The sequence below is a fragment of the Galeopterus variegatus genome, unplaced genomic scaffold, assembly GCF_000696425.1.
Source record: "Galeopterus variegatus unplaced genomic scaffold, G_variegatus-3.0.2 Scaffold2579, whole genome shotgun sequence".
In the NCBI taxonomy this organism is placed as follows: domain Eukaryota; kingdom Metazoa; phylum Chordata; class Mammalia; order Dermoptera; family Cynocephalidae; genus Galeopterus; species Galeopterus variegatus.
The window spans coordinates 185,978-194,379 of record NW_007728690.1 but is presented as its reverse complement, the minus strand read 5'-3'; the positions used below and the strand labels follow the sequence as shown (position 1 = coordinate 194,379).

The 8,402-nt window shown below is 43.1% G+C and overlaps 1 long non-coding RNA gene across 1 annotated transcript in view; it reads left to right on the top strand.

The window, feature by feature from the left end:
• Positions 1-251: 251 nt before the first annotated feature.
• Positions 252-8,402, top strand: part of LOC103598354 — a 49,410-nt gene continuing 41,259 nt past the window's right edge. Inside the window, exon 1 of the long non-coding RNA XR_551196.1 lies at positions 252-393. This is a non-coding gene — a long non-coding RNA (uncharacterized LOC103598354). The remainder of the gene's footprint in view (positions 394-8,402) is intronic.

The following is an 8,402-nucleotide window of genomic DNA, read 5'->3' as shown; positions in this document are numbered from 1 at the left end:
AAAATGCAGTTGTATCTAAGAAGCCATTGAAAGATACTTTTCTCAGAGGACACAGCATGCAGGTCTCAGGGATTCTAACCCAAACTACTTTGTCCATTCTGAGAGTCAACAAAGTAGTGTGTCTTAAGCATTATCTATTATCCTTCCCATTGAGACAGTACCCTGTGGCTCATTTCAACTATAAATGGTGATTGTTTTTGTTTTTCACTTTATAAAAATGATCACAATAATCTTTATTTTACCAGACAGGAAGCACTACTTGCGGCAATCAGTGAAAAAGATGCAAATATTGCCTTGCTGGAATTGTCTGCCTCCAAAAAGAAAAAGACGCAGGAAGAAGTCATGGCCCTCAAGCGGGAAAAAGACCGACTAGTTCATCAGTTAAAGCAGCAGGTGGGGCCTCCTGCATGAAAGGTGTGTTTTGCTGGGTTTGGGGCCTTGGGTGCTTTCTCTGTGTTTAGCCACTCTTTATTTTTCCACATCCATCCTGCGGGTTCAATCAGCTAAAACCAGGTAGGAGTGAAATAGTCTGAGTTGTTGCTGGAACACCACTTTACTGCTTTTTCGTGCTTATGTGCATGTGGCTGGGCTTGTGTGGTTTGCAACCAGTGCTGTTTCCCTTCCTTTTGTATTAGCCTCATCTTTCCAGAAACAGTTCTCAGTTCTTTTCCTTCCAGTGGATGTTATATGACTTCTAATTAAATCCTAGAAGCTCCTAATTAAGTTCTAGGTAACTTTTTTCCTGCTGAACGTGTTACCTTACTGTCTTGCTTACTTTCTGGCCCCTGTAGATAACTCCCCTCATCCAGTTCTTTAGGTTTCTTTCTCTCTGTACTTTCAACTTGGGTTCTTCAACTATTTCATCCAGGACTTTTCAGCCCAGGAACATCTCCCAGCCCCTAGCCCTGCCAGATTATGCTTGAAGACCTCCCCAGCCGTTATTCATTCAGTCTAGTTATTTTTACCATCCGTTTGCCCCATTATCCTGTGTTTCCTCCTCTCTAGGCCATTGTCTTAGTTTTGAGGGAAATGGAAGAAGGGGCATAGTCCTAACTTAAGCAGAAAGTTCTTTGCTTTCTGGAGGGTTTTCTGGAAGTGGCTTAAATGAAAATAATGGCACCTGAAGCATATAGGAAGAAAATCATCCCTGAAATCTTTAGGTGTCATTTCTCGTCCATAAAGATTTAGGGACTTTTGTAAGCAATAGTTAAAGATACTCACTCAGGTTCTAGTTCATTATGAAACCCACTGAGCTCAACAGTCTGTGACCTTCCAAGGTGGCTGCCGCATCTTAGCTAGGGCCACATGTGGCTCTGAAGCTCTGTAAATGCCACATAGTTACCATGCAGAATGTGTCCACGTCGATTTCAGCCCCTGGGACTGGCTCTGTAGGCTCTAGTGTGCCGGGGTGATCTGTGCTAAGCACAGTGTTCAGGGTGAGTGGAAGGGAAGTCCAAAGGAATGAGCCTCCTCGCCTTGTAATGGGGCCAATCCTTTCTTTCCCTCCTCAGGAAGGAAAAGGCATCCTTTAGCCCTAAACCAGAGTCCGTTTCTCATGGGGCTGCCTTGCTGAGAGAGAGAGAGAGAACACCACTACGCCCGGACACTCTCTCCTTGCAGAGAGAAGGTCCCAGTCACTGCCAGACATTGGGGTCATTCCATAGAGCGGCATGCCTCACTAGGGCTGGTCCTGGGGATCAGGAACTGCTTCCAATTGACCTCTTTGGGGCTGCACATCTTCTACACTGGGTTTTCCACCCACTTGGCCACAGAAAGTCGAGATGAGCCTCCTCCTTTCCTTTCCCCCAATCCTTCCCTGCGCACTTTGCGCCTTCCTCTCCTGCACCTAACCGTTGTAGCTTTCTCCCACAGGTTTGTAGACCTAAGAAACAGCCCCCGAGCTCGAATATACCATGCACTTGTGATGCTGGCTACAGCCCAGATATTACGGCCAAGTACCACGAGTCCAGCTACGGTGCATACATGATCCCAAGGTCTCAGGTCAGTCAGCAGCTAAGGAGACACTCACCCACCATGGAGGGAGGGGGAACATGAAGGTCACTTTCATCTCTTTTGAGGATTTTCAGTACTCGGTGGCCACAAAGTCTGAGACCACAGATGATAGCATTATATCACGATTTACCGTGTAATTTCTTTTATTATTTACTTATTATTTCATTTGTTATTATTTTTAGTCCACTTGGTGGACTCACTACAGGTCAGCTCTTCTGAAATGGCCTGGGGGAACTGTAAAGCCAAGGCTGCTAGAGGCCTTTCTACCAGGCATAGTGGATTTTTTCTTTCTGCCTCTTAGATACTTGGCTCCCCATATCTCCCTCTACTTTTTCCAGTATGGAATTTTTATACCTGCTTTTTTCTTTCTCAGACTGTAAAGCCAAGGCTGCTAGAGGCCTTTCTACCAGGCATAGTGGATTTTTTCTTTCTGCCCCTTAGATACTTGGCTCCCCATATCTCCCTCTACTTTTTCCAGTATGGAATTTTTATACCTGCTTTTTTCTTTCTCAACGTCATGAAAATGCACTCCTAGAATCCAGGAAGGATTGAGTGTAACCCTTCAATTTGCTCCTGGGAAACTGCACAAAGCCTTCATTCTTTGCGACAGGCTCGGTTTTAGGTATCATGGGGCACATTTGGGAAACCCCAGCGGTGCAGAGTTAGGCTCCTGCCTGGGCTAAGGCAGGGTCTGCAGAAGGGCTGTAGTGGAGAAAGGGGCAGTGAAGAAGGAGGAGGGGCTCCTTGGTGATTTAGGTTTGAATTCCTTCCTCATTCCCTACTCAAAATCACACGAATCTAAGTATCCTTGTTGCAAAATAATAATGATTCTAAGAACAATGGTTACTTTACTTGTAAAAATGCAACCTCCTTTTATTGGGTGTGTACTCTGTGGTAAGTTTTATATCCAGTGTATCTCGGCCAGTGTCCCTAAGGGATCCTGCCTCACATTCTTTACAGCAGCTCTGCAAGTGGGTGCAGGATTATCTTCCTTTTCTAAGGAGTGTAACTGAAACTCAAAGTGTGGAATAACCAGCCAAAGACACCCAGCTTGTAAACTATAGGGCTCAGGCTTTAGAGTCTACCTGACTCCACACATACTCCACCAGGTTCAGGAAGGAATTCAGGGTCACTAGTAGAAGGGTATTCCCAGAAATTGTGAGGTCCCCTTATCTTCGCAGTAGATGCCAAAAAAAAAAAAAAAAAGAATGTTCTCCAGCCATTCACAAAGAGTGGGTTTTGCCTAGAGTTCATAGGCTTAGGTTATTTAATCAAATCAATAGCAGTTACTAACACTTTTGAGCTCTTAGCATGTGCAACTCATGGGCCTAAGGGCTTTACATACATTAACTCATCAACTCCCAAGAAAACTCAAGTGTTGATGGTCTTAGAAAGAAGGAGCCAGAGATCCAAGTGGTTGGGTACCTTGCTCAGGCTCCATAGTTGGATGTACTATGATGGTTGAAGAGATCCTTTGCCAAACAATCACAGGTGGATTTTACAGATGGCATCCAAAGTTGAACTGCTTAGGCTGTTTCTACCACTTGTTAGCTGGCTGATCACCGGCAAAATACTAAACCTCGCTGGACCTCAGTTTCTTCATATGTAAATTGGGCTAACAACCTAATTCAAAGACTTATTGTGAGGTGTAATGTATACAAAGTGCTTTGCACATGCCTGGCACAAAATAGGTGCTTTATATATATGTGAGCTGCTGCTACTATTACTACTAATTGATATTATCACCACCAACCCTCAGAGGTAGTTTAATTTTGATTTCATTGTCACTGTTTTGCACACAGCTGGGAGTTACAGCTCATTAAGAACAAACACATCATTGAACTGTGACAGAAAGAGCAGGTAAATGTAGGCACCTAAGCCTTCCTGGTCCTCCTTCCCTAAAGCCCAAGCACTTGCAGAGTAGTGAACAGACATGTCAGGAACTCTGAACCCTAGCTCCTAGCCTGTGCTGAAGAGGCCCATAGCACTTATTAAATGTGCTTGGTTTGCGAATGCAGCCCATGTGGATGAGTCCCAGACCTCAGTTGCCTTCACCTGTGTGGCTGGTTTGGAAGAGCAGAGCTCTTTCAGGGGCCAGGCCAATGGGAGGGGAAGGCTAGAGGTCCGGCCTGCTCAGTTTTCTGTGCAGACGGTGGGGAGATGAATTGTCAGAGCAGTAACAGGATGAAGCAAGTTGGGTAGGACTCTTGTGCATGATCTGCTAAGAGTGGTATATTCTGAGGCAGAAATGCTCTGCACTTAGGAAGCAGAATATGTTAGCCATCCAGCCTTAGAGTGGGGGGCTCCCTCTGACACCACTCTTGACTGCCCTGTTTAAGGCTGTCCTAGTGAGCCCACTTTCTGCATCCCCTGACCTCTGAGGAATCCCAAGGGCTTAGCTTGCATTTTTACAATGGATTGCTACTTCCATTGGAGACACAAAGAAGTACTCATGTCAGAATTTGCTTGTCACACCTGATGAGATTTTCAAATAGTGTGGGAGCAGGGTCCTTTGACAAAATGCCCTCTCTGGCTTTCTGGTAGCCTCAACAACACATCATCATAGTCCAAATCCCATATCCTCCTTACTGTAAGGAGACATGCAGGCAGACAGTAGTGTCCCCTCCTATGCCTTTAGCCTGCTCAGAGTGTTGGCTGTGCCTGGGAGAAGTGCAGCTGGCCTCCAGGACAGGCCAGGCCAGGCCAGCCATTCTCAGACATCAGGGGGCAGAAACAATCTTTTCTAAGGATAAATCTCATGTTATACTCATCACCATCCAGCCCTTACTGCTGAAAACCCTTCCCTGGCTCCCCTAGGTATAGGATAAAGACACTCTCAAACCATTGTGCTTTCCTTCCGCCTTGCACATGCCATTCCCTCTGCATGGAACATTTTTCCTTCTTCTCTCCACCTTGTTAATGCCTACTCATCCATTCAATCTCAGTCCAATATCACTTCTTCAGGGAAGCCTACTGGGACTTTCCCAGTTTGATCGGATCCTCCAATTTGGCACTTCATAGCACATGTATGTGTATCTTAAAGCACTTGTAACAGATGCAATTTTGCATTTGTTTTTGTGATGCTTTGAGTAAAAACTATCTGCCCTGCTAGTTTATGAGCTCCATGACGACTGTGAATATAGCCTTATAACTGTAAGTTTTTGCTCACCATTTATTTCCAGGCCTAGCACAATTGCTAACGTATAGTAGACATTCAGCAAATATTTGATGAGTGTATGAGTAAGTGAATGAATGACTAGGGCTGCTTCTTAAGAAAAGAGTTATCATTGATCCATCATGACCCTTATTTCCTTTAGATACAACTTAGCCTCATAATTGTCACCCCAATGTTCCAGGCAGTTGCCACCCATCTGTAGGAGTTGGTGGGAGAGATGAAGCCTGTTTGCCAATTGATGTCCATGACATGGTTTTCTTGCCACGTTATAAGGCACTTTACAGAGGCACTTTCCCATGCATGAACTATTTGAGATCATGCTATTTAGAGCCTTTCCTCTGAATGTCTTGACCTTATTCTGGTTTAAATCCCCTCCAATTTCTTGGGTTCTTCTTGAATCAAATGCCACTGAGTTCCCAGATGTGCCAGAGATTTCCTGTTGTTATGAAGGTACCCCCTCCATTCCATCCATGAAAACTTCTGAGTATCTCATAAATCAATTCACCTAAAAATACATTAATTCCTGTTAAACATCTGTCAAGAAAGCTAGAGGTGATATGAAATGAGTTCAGAAATTGCAAGTATGCTTAACAACGAAAGAATCTTTACGATGCTCTTCAGTGCTGACATTCAGGTTGGTCCTAGGCTGAGCATGGTATGAAAGTAAGACAGTACACATTAACTTTCTGTTACTTATTGCATTAAAAAAAGATAAAGGGTTAATCATAGTTTGGTGGAGTAGACATCTAAGTCTACACAGCTTTTGTATTCTTCCCATTTCCATTTCTTTCACAAGCACACACCTCTGACACTTTTACTCCACTTCTTTTTTAAAAAATAATCTGGCTTCCAGATTTGTGTAGTTTAGGGAGAGGGTCTCAACTGGGAATGAGTTAAGCTTTGATTTTGTTCTTTCTCTAAAGATACCAGTTCTAAAAAGTATTACTGAAAATTACCATCTTTCCTTTTTTTGGTATCTTGGATCCAGTCCCCCCAACTCTTTTCCTAACCCTTGAAGAAAGGACTGACATTAAAATAATTAATTCTGAAATCATTGAATTTGCCTGATGCTAAAGGGTTTTTGAAGAAAGCTAAATCTTACCCCCTAAGCCTTATTCTCAGTGCTCCCAGTGTGCTGAAGTAGTGATATGCACATCCTTGATGAAAATGCCTTTTTAAAATGAAGGCCAGACACTATTGTTTAGTAATTGTTTAGTTAAAATTAGAACCAGCTTATTTCTCAGAACCAGTTAGAATATTTTTGAGACTGCTCCCAGTGTGCTGAAGTAGTGATATGCACATCCTTGATGAAAATGCCTTTTTAAAATGAGGGCCAGACACTATTGTTTAGTTATTGTTTAGTTAAAATTAGAACCAGCTTATTTCTCAGAACCAGTTAGAATATTTTTGAGATGAGAGATAAATTGTATTTGGTTTCCTTTTCCTTTTCCTACCAGTTTTGGGCATTGCTTTTGGCCACCAAGAAACATGGAGGTCAGTGTGTGGAAACAGGAAGGCGATAAGACCAGGAGACTAATCCACTGGTTCTCTCTGTTTCCACCAGAGTTCGGGGGAAAAAAAAAAGTCCTATGTGTAGGTAAGCATTCTAGAGGCTGTACTAGTGTAATCTATTTGGGTAGATCTCCCTGCCCTTTACTGTCTGAGCCACAGGACAGTCTTCAAGAATTAGCCAAACAGATGTGACTAAGAACAGGAGAAAGTGAAGGCTCCCTGGAATGTGTTCAGGAGAGCCACTTGTAAGGATGAGATCCTAGTCAAAATTGGATCCCAGCAGAGACAGATGCACCCTGTCAGGGAAAACAGAAGCACCAGAGAAGGGTGGTCAGCTGGGCATTTCTTTCCGCCTCTACTTGATGCCACATGGTTGTGCTTTCCATTTATACTTCTCTTCCATTGCATTGTACGCAGAAAACTTTTAATTACTCTTTATGGTTCAGGAGGTGAGCACAATTAAACAGCAGTGGAGGAACTCCATGCAGCAGGGTTCCCATAGCCTCCTGTTATGTTTGGATGAGTTCCAGAAAAGCTTGATTTGATCCCAGCATTGTAATGCATCACAGACTTGCTCCAGATTGAATTGCTGAAATGCAAATGCATTGGTTTTTACAGCAGACTCAGTTTGGGTTAAGCTGTTTGTGTCCCACTGGTAGAATCTAGCCATATCTCTATTTATCTTTGACTTCAATGCAAAGTGTCTTTGCAGTATGTTCTAAAGAACCCCCTATTTAAAAAAGAAATATTCAGATCCTTCCTCGGCAGGCAGAGGGCAGGTCGTTCTCACGGAGGCAAAACCTGAACTGCTTGGTGTTACTGAAAACAGACTTAATGTCCAAGTAATTGGGCAGGATGCTAGTCTGCTTCTTAGCCTGGAAACATTCCTTACCTTAGGCAGCGGATGCCTCAGCCCAAACACTCAGGGAATCTATTCAGTTTGCTCTCAAAGATTTTGGAAGCAAAGTATTTTTTCTGTGATTCCATACTTTTCTCAAATTCCTAGTAGAAGGGCATCTTCCTAGAGTATTGTGTTGACTCTTATGGACACCTTCTGAGTCTCTCGTTTGAACGTCTTGCTTTGGTGGAAGCCTTGTTTTAAACACCACTTTAGTTCCCTTCCTTAAACATGCATGGAGCACCTCTGGTGTGAATGTGTTGGGCACTCTTTGGCTATAGAAAATGTTGACTTTGTCCTTGAGCCTTGGGGTTTTACCATCTGTACCATCAGTGGATAGATATTAGCTCATGAAAGAGACAACAGGAAAAATTACTATTTTTTTGGTGCAGAATGTTCCTGGAGTTAAAAAATCTTCTGTAACTGGCAATTGATTGCCTACTTTTTGTGAATTCTATGACTGGCAATCAATAGCCTACCATTTGTGTCAAATGCCTATCTAATCATGATGCTTTCTCTTGAGTTGTCAAGGATCACAGTATAAGTAGTGCTAATTTTAGACAAAAACTTAGTCTTTGCTTAAGTTTAACTTTTCTAAGTAGAAAAACTTGAAAACACCAACTTTACCATTGTGTTCTCCCACTTCTAGAAATACATAAAGGAGGAGATGGGTCTGAGTGTAAATTTCAGAGTGATTTACTAACTTTGCTTCAGTGATTTGAAGCACCCCTATGGCATGTTGCAAGCAGTTGGCAGAGCACATCAGAGTAACAGGCTTAGCTGAAGGTGACTAGAACAGAAGAG